The following is a 12,924-nucleotide window of genomic DNA, read 5'->3' on the forward strand; positions in this document are numbered from 1 at the left end:
TGGGTAGAGCCGGTCAGAACTGGTTGAGTCAGCTAGAGTAGCAGTTGAAGCACACTTCCTGCTCATAGAGACGGGACCCACAGGCACGTCTGCCTAGCTTTACAGCCATGAGCTGTCCATGCTCCCTACATTCCCCCAGGGGACCAATCAGTGCCTTTCACCAAGCAATGCCCATGATCAACTCCCCGCTAAGTAATTGGCTTGGAAGGACTCAGGAGGTTGGGAACGCTGGGCCTATAAAATCCCAACCCTTGTGCAGAAATAAACCAGACCTGCTTAAGCCTGTTCTCCCAACGTGTGTTCCTTGAGTGCGTCGTTCACACTTACCTCCTGCCGGAGATCTAGCCCTACAATGTAGCAACATGGGAGGCCTTATAGTCCTTCACCTTCATTAGACTTGAAGCTAAGAATCTGTGATTAGTTGGAAATCAGGCAAGAGCTAAGAGGAGGACAGAGAAATAGGACATAGGAGCATTGTCCTTTTGTAAAAGACACTGTCATCCATGGTATGGGTGATTCAACTCTATTCTTCTCCATACATCTTGTTGAACAAATGCAAGATGAAGAGAAAAAAATAATCTATTGAAATAATTTTGCAAAGAATAACTTCACTGTTCCTGATATGGTATCTAAGGAGAGTCTTAAGAGAGAAGATAAAAGTGCAGTATTCTTCTGTTTCCTCTAAGCATCTTGTTATCAAATATCTTTGAGGTTATAAGTGATTGATCCAAAAATTGGCAGAGTACTTATTTTTGAGGGCACTTTAGACACAAGAAGACTTTCAAGGTAAAAGAAAAAAGAAAAATGTATAGGTAAATATTTGTGATCACAGATTCTTGGACTGGTATTTTGGAGACAAAGTTTTACATTAGAGATTGTCCTCATTAACATTGATGCTGGGTTTCTGTGGCAACCAAATGCAAGGAGGAAGTTTAATGGACTCGCTTGGACAAGAAAACAGCATGATAAAAAAATGGCTTATAATATTTAGTGAATTATTTTGACCAATTACTTTGCCAGAACAAAGAAGGAAATATTTAATTCAAATCACTTGAATTAAACTTATGAATAAAAGTAGTCAATATAAATTAGAGAAAACGTAGAAGACTGTTTCCTCTCCAATGGAGTAATGGGTTTTTGATCTTGTTTCTTCCATTCTATCTTCACAAGCTATCAAGTGTGGCTCAGGACTGGAATATCCAGTTCAGACCAAGAGAACTCGCAGAAGAAAATATTTGCAGCATATGTAGGTGATTTATAACCTTAAACAATCTATTTAAATCTGTTAAAAATTCTCCTCTATGGGCTGGGAAGGTGGCTCAGTGGTAGAGCGCTTGCCTTGCATGCCTGAGGCCCTGGGTTCGGTTCCTCAGCACCACATAAGCAAAAAGAAAAACAAAAAAAAAAAAATTCTCCTCTACCCCAAATTGCTCATTTCGAACAGCTTTGTATGCTTTTCCCAAGATTGTCCTTCATTACCTATTTAAAATTTTGAGAGGTCATAATCGTACTCTATAGAGACTGCTGTTTGGTTGTGCTTTTTGTGTGTTTTTGTTTTTTGTTGTGTTTTTTCACTGAATTTCAAAAAGTTGTGAAAGTGTGTTACAAAAATGTCCATCTAATTGTCCAATGTTCTGGGATCAGAGTCATTCCTTCTATCATTCTCAACCAACCCCTTCTACAAGATTTATTTCCGATTTACCACTTCCTTTCTCACATGTGTATATTAAATATTCTAGCTGTACTTGCCCCTTGTTCCATTCTTCGTTCATTCTATAGCTTTATTATTATTCCTTTAATATTATTAATATTAATTCAATTTCCTGATAGTCATTCTGTTAAACTGTCTGTTAGTACTTTGAAAGGTTTATATACATTCCATGGAGTTTCAATTCTGCATATACTTGAACTGATGTCAGCTCATATTTCCATAATTCATTCATCTGAAGTAACAATTTGCAAAACTGGAGACATGAAGCACCTAGACATGATTTCATTGCCCTCCATTTGGAAGATTAATCTGTAGTCAACAAGAAAGTTTAAAAATGGCTTAGAATATATTCCTAAATACCAGTTTTTATAAATGGCTTTGTAGAGTGGTGTGTGATTATTTTATTTTACATGGAATAATATTTCCAACTACCTATAAGTATTGGCAAAAGAAGAAATCTAAAATTTACTACTGTAGAGGAAAATGATAGAAATAGAAGACAGATTGTATGTTTGTCAAATCTCTGATGAGTACCCATATTCAAGACTTAAAGTCATATTTCTTACTATATTAGACATATAGGGAAAACATAAAACACCATATGATAAGGCAACTATTCATGACTTTTTAAAATGTACTTATGTGATGAAATTTATTTATTAGCTAATGTTTTGGTTTGAAATATTGGAGGCTGATCTATTTAACAAATTTTCAAAGGCACCTACTGAAAAACACAAATGGTGGGGGGTACTATTCCTACACTTTAATGAATGGTTGAACCTGTTTGGCATTAGTGCTGGGTGAATAAATCAACTATATTGAAACTTGCTCCCTACACTTGAAAGACTAGTAACATCACTAAATATCATCACTTGTATAGTGTTATTTTGTCAAATGTGATTTTTAAAAGTTTATTTGAAAAAGAATATACTTTCAGCAGATTAAATGTAGGTTATCATTTGTTTGAGAATGACAACATTTTATACTACAAAACCAAGTTTACTGAAGTACCAGTGTTTTGAAGCACTAAGGATCTTCTCAATTAATGTTTTTTGAATTATATTTGACCTCTATTTCAAGTATTCCTAACATTGGTAGACCAATTATGGATCTATCATTCAGGAACTATTTTTTTGCCTGCTGATACTGGACTGAAATAATTCATTAATCATTAGGAGAAGGGTATTACAAATAATCTTGTGACATTTGTGGTCTTTTTCACTCATATGGCATGGTCATCTGAAAACGGAAAGTTTGAATTACTGTACTTTCACATTTTGTGATTTCATCTTGCATTTTAAGTTGCCTTGCATTTCCCAATTGCTCACTGCTAATTCCTGCATTTCAAGGAATTGGGGCCCTGAAATATAAGAAATGAGAAATGGAGGTGGGTCTTCAATTACTTTCTCTTGGCATGTTGCATGGGCATAGGTGGGAACTTCTGCCCTAGTTATCTGATGAGGCGGATAACTGGGACCTGGGATCCTAGGACCCATGGATCCTGTAGAAGAATAATACCTTTTAGACACCATATCAGCAAAATTTGAGTATAATCAGTAGGAATGCTTCAGAAATATGGAGAAGAGTTCTGGGAAGATGGCGGAGGAGAAGCAAGAATCTGAACAAGCTCTCGCATAGAAAGTAGTTTTAGAATTCCAGTGAACAGTCCTAAGCCAGAGAATCACACCAAGTGTGCCATCACAGGACAGAGAGTTAGACAAGAGAGGGGAAGCCAAGGAAACGCATCAGCTGCTGCTCCGGCGGCGGGGTCGCGGCGGCAACCACCGCCGCGGAGTCAAACCTGAGACACAGAGAGTCGGGACGAAGGAGCCAGACGCAGCGGACGAGCGGATCCAACTCAACACCAACAAGAACCGACAAGGAGCGAACATCTTCATCCTGCTGTTTGCAGACCAGAGACGACCCAGGATCCAAGACTCGGCGTGAGTACAAGCCCGACATCCTCACTCCTCAGGGAGCAGAGGAGGGAAGGCCACCCCTCCCCCTCCAGCACCGGTGATCTCCATCTTGGATACCAACAAAGCTCGGAGGAGCAGCTAGCTCCAGCTCAGGCCTTGGAATAAAACGAGTCATTTAGCAGGTCACAAGAACTTAACGCCGAAGTGACCGGCCAGACTCAGCTCCATCCAGGGAAAAGTCACCCAGCTCAGGCGCCAGCCATCGGAGTGCCTTGCCTCACTGGGTAACCAGAGCCAGAGGCTGCCCCTCCCTCTAGCAGCCACCACAATCAATTGCAAAACAGAAACCCTGAGAATGGCTCCAGGCTGGGCTCTGTGAGCTTTATCACAAAATAGCCCCAGGGAAAAGCTACTGTTTGTTGAAAGGCCTCAATTCTACCCAGAACCTAGCCTCATCACCACATCCCCCTCTTTTGTGACTCTCAAAGCAGACCACCCTCCCAGAAAACTAACCTGGGAGGGGGATCTCAAAATCTTGGGTAAAGCAGAGCATTTTTCTGCCTCTTCCAACCAACCGACTTAAGAAACAAATCAAGCCACAGGACCTCAAGCTGACCAGAGACTCCAACAAGAGACTGGTTGCAGACAAAAGGGAGATACAGGATTCTTCCCACTCCCCCCCCAAAAAAAAAAATCAAAAGACTTTTTTTTCTTTTTTTTCTTTTTTTTTTCTTCTTCTTCTTCTTCTTTTCTTTTTTTTGCTTGTTTTTTGTTTTTTGTTACCATATATATATATATATATATATATATATATATATATATATATAAATTTTTCCCTTCTAAAACTTTTATTAATCTTTAATTTTTGCCTCTTCTGAAAAAATAATTGTTTTCCAGTAACTTTTTTTTTTCTCATCTTATAATTTTTATTTTAGGAATACGTGAATGAGAGTTTTCCTTTCTTTTCTTGTCTTCTTTCTCTTTTTCTTTCTTTCTTAATTATCTTTTTGTTTTTTATCTAGCTCTACTGAACTTCTGATCTTTTCTTTTCCCTTTCCCATCCTTAAAGATTTTCACATCTCCTCTATGTCCCTCCCCTTCTCTGAACATATTCACATTCCTCTCTAAATAGACGGTCTTTTAACCTCTATAATAACATTAATTTTTACGTTTCTATTCTTTTTCTGGTCTCTCTTTATTCCCCTTTCCGTCTCTTCTTTTTTTCTCTCTCTCTACTTGCATCCTACCCAACCCATTTCCTGCACTGTGATTAGGACATAGTTAACTCTCCCTGTGCCTCCCCACACCAATCTATTCCCAATTTTTACCCACATCTCTCCCTAATCCTAATAATTTCTGGTTTTCCAAATTCTTTTCTGCGGTTCGAAGTCCTTTAACATATAGTCGTTTGATGTTGAATAGATGTATCTGTTGAACTAGATTGTATCTGTAGACTATTGACTGTACAAATGCAAACTTTGGTTGATGGTTGCCTTAAGATAGTGTTCTAACACAAAACTGGTGCAATTTTATCTCAAATGGGCCGAGAAAGCCGGAAAAACACAAGAAAAATGGCAAATTCGGGTATCTCAATTCCCAACCTTGATAATCAGGGATTAGAACAGATAAAGAATAATCCAGAGGAGAGTTCCCAAATAGCTCTACAAACACTAATAGCAAACATGATAAATGAGAAGTTTGACAATGTACAAAGGACTCTGTATGAGCGTGATAGGGAGAGAGAGGAGGCATCCCAGAAGTTTATACAGGAATATCATAAGCGTGAGGAAGCTTCTCAAAAACTGATACAGGATTTGCGTGAACAACTTGAGAATACTCAAAGAGAAAGGGAGGAATGGCGTGAGCAGGCAGAGAACACTCAAAGAGAACTGCAGGAATCCCACAGAAGGGAGGAAACTAATCAAAGAGTAATTCACGAATTAAGAGACCAGGTAGAGAATACAAAAATATCACTAAAGGCATTCATGGAATCCATTAACAAAGAGCTGAAGGAAGTCAGGGAGACCACAAAAGGAATGCTGAATGGAACCCAACAGAAGGAATGGCAGTCCAAAGTAACCATAACCAATGAACTAAGTGATTTGAGAACAAACACTGAACACCAAATTAAGGAAGTAAAGAAATTCATACAAGACCTAAAAGAGAGCTTCAACAAAGAACTTGAAGCCATCAAAGCTGACCAATTAGAAGGAAAAGAGATAAAAAACAAAGTAGAGAGTCTTGACAGCAGGTTAGACCATGCAGAAGATCGAATCTCAGGGATTGAAGACAGCCTAGATATTATAGAGAAAGAACATACAACCATCCAAGACAAGTCCAAGAAATATGATAGGTCTATCCAACACCTGGAAGACACCATCAGAAGGCCCAATCTAAGGATAATGGGTGTAGAGGAGCACCTAGAAACAGAAGTTAATGGTCTAGGAAATTTGTTTAACAGGATCCTAGCAGAGAACGTCCCAAACATACAAAAAGATAGGCCTATTCAGATACAAGAAGCTTTAAGAACCCCAAATAGACCAGACCAGAATAGGACATCCCACTGTCACATTATAATCCACACAGGATCAACCCAGACCAAGGAAAAGATCCTTAAAGCTGTCAAGGAGAAAAGGTTAATCACCTATAAAGGGAAACCAATTAGAATTACCTCAGATTTCTCAGCAGAGACAATCAAAGCAAGAAGATCCTGGAATGACGTATGCCATGCCCTAAAAACAAACAACTATCAACCAAGAATACTGTACCCAGCTAAACTCTCCTTCATAACTGAAGGCCAAATAAAAACCTTCCATAGCAAAGAAAAATTGAAACAATACATCTCCACCAAACCAGCCCTACAAAAGATTCTTAAAGATGTCCTACACATAGAAAACCAACAAGAACGCAACAAAGGCCAAGAAACTGCACCCAAACTGAGAATCCAAGAACCTTAGGAAGAACCCAGCTTTCACAGCCCCCAAGAAGGTGGATAACATGGCAGGAACTCCCAAATACCTCTCAGTCCTATCTCTTAACTTTAACGGACTGAACTCTCCAATTAAGCAACATAGACTGTCTAATTGGATTAAAAAACAAGACCCTTCTATCTGCTGCCTGCAGGAGTCACATCTTGCCCGTAAAAACAAACATATTTTCAAGGTTAAAGGCTGGAACAAAATCTACCAAGCAAACGGCCCTCATAAACAGGCGGGAGTTGCAATCCTAATATCAGATAAAATAGACTTCAAATTAAAATTCGTGAGAAGAGATAAAGAAGGTCGCTACATACTAATTAAAGGATCTCTCCTTCAGGAGGATATTACAATTCTAAATACCTATTCGCCAAACAATGGAGCACCCAAATTTATCAAAGAAACACTACTTTCCCTCAAATCCCATATAGATCCAAAGACATTAATTGTTGGGGATTTTAACACACCACTCTCCCCACTAGATAGATCAACTCGGCAAAAACTCAACAAAGAAACCGCAGATCTAAACAGCTGCATAGATCAACTAGACTTAACAGACATTTACCGAACATTTCACCCAGCAGCATCAGAATACACGTTCTTCTCAGGAGCACATGGAACGTTTTCTAAAATAGATCACATTTTAGGCCACAAAGCAAACTTGTCTAAATTCAGAAACATTGAAGGTATACCCTGCATTCTCTCTGACCACAAGGGAATAAAATTAGAACTCAACACCAAAAGCCACCAAAGAAAGTCCGGTATCACATGGAGGCTGAACAACACACTGCTGAACCATGAGTGGGTCATGGAAGAGATTAGAAAGGAAATTCAAATGTTCATGCTATTCAACAAAAATGAACACACAAATTACCAGCTCCTCTGGGACACAGCAAAGGCAGTACTCAGAGGCAAGTTTATAGCTCTGAGCTCCTACATCAACAAATTGGAGAGATCGGAAACTAGCAATTTAATGACACATCTAAACCTCCTTGAAAAAGAGCAGCAAGATAAACCCCAATCCAGTAGTCGGAAAGAAATAATCAAAATTAAATAAGAATTAAATGAATTAGAATCCAAAAAAACTATAGAAAGAATCAACAAAACAAAGAGTTGGTTCTTCGAAAAACTTAACAAAATTGACAGACCCTTAGCAAACCTTATCAGAAAAAGGAGAGAACACACCCAAATTAATAAACGCAGAGATGACAATGGAAACATCACCAAGGAAACAACCAAGATTCAGAACATTATAAGGGAATACTTCTCAAAACTTTATGCTAATAAGTTTGAGAACTTGACAGAAATGGACTTTTTCCTAGCAAATATTGACATGCCAAAACTAAACCAAGATGAGTTAAACCAGCTTAACAGGCCCATATCAAGCATTGAAATAGAAACAGCAATAAGAGACCTCCCAGCTAAGAAAAGTCCAGGACCAGATGGTTTTACAGAGGAACTCTACAAGGCCTTCAAAGCAGAGCTCACACCAATACTCCTCAAACTCTTCAATGAAATTGAAAGAGAAAGCTCACTACCGAACACATTCTATGAAGCCATCATAACCCTCATCCCAAAACCAGGCAGGGACTCATCAAAGAGAGAGAACTATAGACCCATTTCTTTGATGAACATTGATGCAAAACTTCTCAACAAAATTTTGGCCAATCGACTTCAACAATTCATCCAAAAAATCATACACCATGATCAAACAGGATTCATTTCAGGGATGCAAAGCTGGTTCAATATACGCAAATCAATTAATATTATTCATCACATCAACAGGGTCAAGAATAAGAACCACATAGTTATCTCAATAGATGCAGAAAAAGCATTCGACAAGATCCAACACCCCTTTATGATGAAGGTTCTGGAAAAATTAGGAATCCATGGAACATTCCTCAATACAATAAAGGCTGTATATGACAAACCTACAGCCAGCATTATACTCAATGGTGAAAAACTAAAGCCATTTCCTCTTAACTCAGGAACAAGACAAGGATGCCCACTCTCTCCACTTCTCTTCAATCTAGTATTAGAATGCCTAACTACAGCAATAAGACAAGATGCAGACATAAAGGGGATCCAAATAGGGAAAGAAGAAATAAAACTCTCCCTCTTTGCAGATGACATGATCTTGTATTAAAAGAATCCCATAGACTCCACTCCCAAATTACTCAAACTGATTCAAAACTTTGGCAAAGTAGCAGGGTATAAAATTAACCCCCAAAAATCAATGGCTTTTCTATTTGCCAACAATGAGAAAAGTGTGGCTGAAATTAGGAAAGCAACTCCATTTGTAATAGCCCCACAAAAAATAAAATACCTAGGAATTAACTTAACCAAAGAAGTGAAGGACCTCTATGATGAAAACTTTAAAATCTTGAAAAAGGAAATCAACACAGAACTTAAAAAATGGCAAAACCTCCCATGCTCCTGGATTGGCAAGATTAACATCATGAAAATGGCAATACTTCCAAAGGCTATCTACAAATTCAAGGCGATACCTATCAAAATTCCACCCTCATTCTTCAAGGAAATAGAGGAGGCAATCCAAAAATTCATATGGAACAATAAAAGACCCCTAATAACAAAAACGCTCCTCAACGGAAAGAACACTGCTGGAGGAATATCAATACCAAATTTCAAACTCTACTATAAAGCCATAGTAATCAAAACAGCTTGGTATTGGCATAAGAACAGACCTCAGGACCAATGGAATAGAATTGAAAACCCAGAAATGAACCTACAGACCTATAGCCATCTAATCTTCGATAAGGAAGCTAAAACAATAGAATGGAAGAAAGACAGCCTCTTCAGTAAATGGTGCTGGCAAAAGTGGTTAACTACATGTAGAAAACTAAAGCTAGATCCTTATATATCACCGTGCACCAGAATCAACTCCAAATGGATCAAAGACCTTGAACTCAAAGCCGACACTCTGAAAACATTACAGGATGGAATAGGAGAAACCCTAGGTCTCCTTGGCTCAGGTCGAAATTTTCTGAATAGAGACCCGGAAGCACAACAAATCAAAGAAAGGTTGGACAAATGGGATTGCATAAGATTGCAGAGCTTCTACAGGGCAAATGACATAGCTGGCAAGATCAATAGAAAGCCCACCGATTGGGAGAAGATCTTTACTAGCCATACAACGGACAAGGGTCTCATATCTAAAATATACTTGGAACTCAAAAAATTAAACCACCCAACAACAAATCCTCAAAGAAACAACTGCCCAATAAATAAGTGGGCGAAAGACTTAAAGAGAAGCTTCTCTGAAGAAGAAAGAAGGATGGCCAATAGACACATGAAGAAATGTTCAACATCCCTAGCCATAAAAGAAATGCAAATCAAAACAACATTGAGATTTCACCTCACTCCAGTTAGAACAGCAAAAATCAAGAACTCTAACAACAACAGATGCTGGAGGGGATGTGGACAGAAAGGAACCGTACTTCATTGTTGGTGGGAATGTAAACTTGTTCAACCACTTTGGAAAGCAGTATGGAGGTTTCTCAAAAGACTTCACATAGATCTCCCCTATGATCCAGCAATCCCACTTTTGGGCATTTACCCAAATGTTTACAAACAAGACCACACTAAAGCTACCACCACAACTATGTTTATTGCAGCATTATTTACCATAGCTAAGACATGGAACCAACCCAGATGCCCCTCAGTAGATGAATGGATCAAGAAAATGTGGTATATATACACAATGGAATTCTATGCCTCCATCAGAAAGAATGACATTTCCCCATTTGTTAGGAAATGGAAAGGTTTGGAAAAAATTATATTAAGTGAAGTAAGCCAGGCCCAAAGAAGCCTAGGACCCATGGTTTCCCTTATTTTCAATATCTGGTATAGGTATGAGTCAAGCGGAAAAGGTCAGATAATGTGATGTTAGGAAAATGAACCCTTAAATATGTATTTTAATGTTTTCGTTTCTTTCATGCATGTGTTTCTAACGCATTTATAAGATTATTTCTTTGTTGTTTTGTATGTCCCTCCCCCACAGTGTAACCCCCGCTTTCACTATATTTGATGTCAGTATAAAATGTGGAGGAGATGGGGACAAACAAGTCGTTTAAGGATTCAGGTGGACCTGTTGCAACAATGAGAAGTACAAAATGTCATGTCAAAACCAGCTTTACAATGTCGGTGTGGGGGGGGAGGGGGGTATAATTGGGTGGGGGGAGGGGGGTAAAATTGGGTGGGGGGAGGGGGGAGGCGGGGAAGGGAAGTGAAGGGTAAACAAAGGAGGAGGCTGCAATGCTTGGTAAGAAATGTATGCATTATCCTGCCCATGTAATTGTAGCCCCTCTGTACAGTATGTTCTCAAATAAAATAAAATACAATTAAAAAAAAAAAAGAAATATGGCGAAAAACAATTTGGGACCAGCGAGTTAAAACAATAAACAGAGCAGCAGAGTAAAATCCCTTATAGATTAGAGGAAAACAACATTTTTTTTTTACCATGTGAATTCAGAAGACCAAGAACACTTAGAAAGTATCACAAGTTTATACCGAAAACCTTGCATTGATACTTTTTATATTCTAATATATATTCTACTCCTGATTATTTATATTCCAATCTATTTATTGGAACAATATAAATTAATTTATCAAATTATCAATTAATTCTAGTAAGATCCACTGTGTGAAATATAAAATCAACACATATACGTATAAAATATATAATTATCTATAAGAAAAAGTTTTGCATTGTTCTGTTGTGGTTAGGGAATTAAAGGCAACTGTTTTAAAGCATTATTCCATTACCTCTACCTCATTGTTTGGTAGAATTAGAACTAAAGCTTTACCATTCGGGGATGTACAGCTTAGAGGCAAGAGGAAACACTGTGATTAAAAAACTACTAATTTAAGGCCTAATAACGAGGAGAAACATATGGACTTCTCCTGGAACTATGGAATATATTTGGTGATAGAAAATCAGTGGTGTAACTTCCTGCCTGGTTGGATGGTAGTCAGTCCAGGACATTAGGTAATCATGCATATGAACAATATTTTCACCTTCTTGGCTTTAGTTACTTTTGAAATGGTAGGGTGTAATAAGCAGTTATATTTTGAAAAAATACCTTCTAGTCCGAACAGTTCTGTCTGAACTGTTCGTCTCTCTATAATCCCTTGTAATTAAGATTATTTTTGCTCCAGTAAGACAATATATGCTGTCAGGGTAAGACATTCTGGTTGGGCTGTTCCTACATGAAGCAAGGGTAAAAGGTCAAGGAGACATTTGTGCCAGCAAGACCTCATTTGGGAAATTTTAAGCTGCAGAAGTTTAGAAGTAGCTCTAAGCAAGGCTTACTTTGAATCCATTAGCTCAACAAAGCTAAATCAGTTAATAAACAAGTACTTGAAAATCCATCACCTTTGCACCTATCTATAAAGGCTTCAAAGTATGATCAAATTTCAAATGAAAAAGACTTAAAGTAGTCATTTACAAAAACTTGCAAATGTGAGCAATCGAACAAACAACATAAGTTTTTTCCACCATACACAGAATTTTACAGAAATAAGATGAATAGCAATTTTGGGAACAATAAGGTTTCCTTGTTACAAATAGGCAACCAAGGATATATGCCTGTCTTAAGATTGCATCATTAATTACTTAAGTTTATAGGATACTACATGCTTCAGCAGCACGTGTAACCGAATTACAATACAGAGATTTATATGGCTCTTGCACAAGGATGATATGAAAATTTGTGAAGTATTCCATATTTTTCATTATTCAGATGCAAGAAATGAAAAACAGTTATTCAAAAGTTGATTACAAATATACAAGAGTAATAATATGTGTAATTCATAGAAATAAAAGTTAATTTGACATCAGTGTATTCAATCTTCACCGTTTTAGAAAGGCCTTTACATAGCATAACCTTTATAAAACTTTTGAAATAAGATAACATTGTCATTTTATCCCAAAGAAATAAAATTCTATAAGGACCTAGGAATTAAAAGAATCTTAAAATGTTTCTATATGGAATGCAATCTGAAAGAACACATGTATTAATGAACGTATGGATTATAAAACAATGTCGAATTCAAAGTATTATATATAGGAGCGAATGAAATATATTATGGACATTATACAAACAGAATACTAAATATTTTAAAATATACTTTTTCAGACAAGCACCAGAAATATCTTTAGTTTCTGTACTACTCATTTCAACAGATAAGTTAAAATTATTTCTGATTTAATAAATCACAAACTCTATAGAAATCATTATAGATGTATACAAACAACTCGAATATATTTTGACATCAATGTCAGGCAATTCACTTGGAA

The 12,924-nt window shown here is 37.4% G+C and overlaps 1 pseudogene; it reads left to right on the forward strand.

Moving 5' to 3' along the window:
• The first annotated feature begins 12,260 nt into the window (after positions 1 to 12,260).
• Positions 12,261 to 12,357, forward strand: LOC138824130 (U6 spliceosomal RNA; annotated as a pseudogene).
• The last annotated feature ends 567 nt before the right edge of the window (positions 12,358 to 12,924 follow it).

This window comes from Dipodomys merriami, unplaced genomic scaffold (genome assembly GCF_024711535.1).
Source record: "Dipodomys merriami isolate MVZ:Mamm:240054 unplaced genomic scaffold, mDipMer1.0.p SCAF_1264, whole genome shotgun sequence".
Classification (NCBI taxonomy): Eukaryota; Metazoa; Chordata; class Mammalia; order Rodentia; family Heteromyidae; genus Dipodomys; species Dipodomys merriami.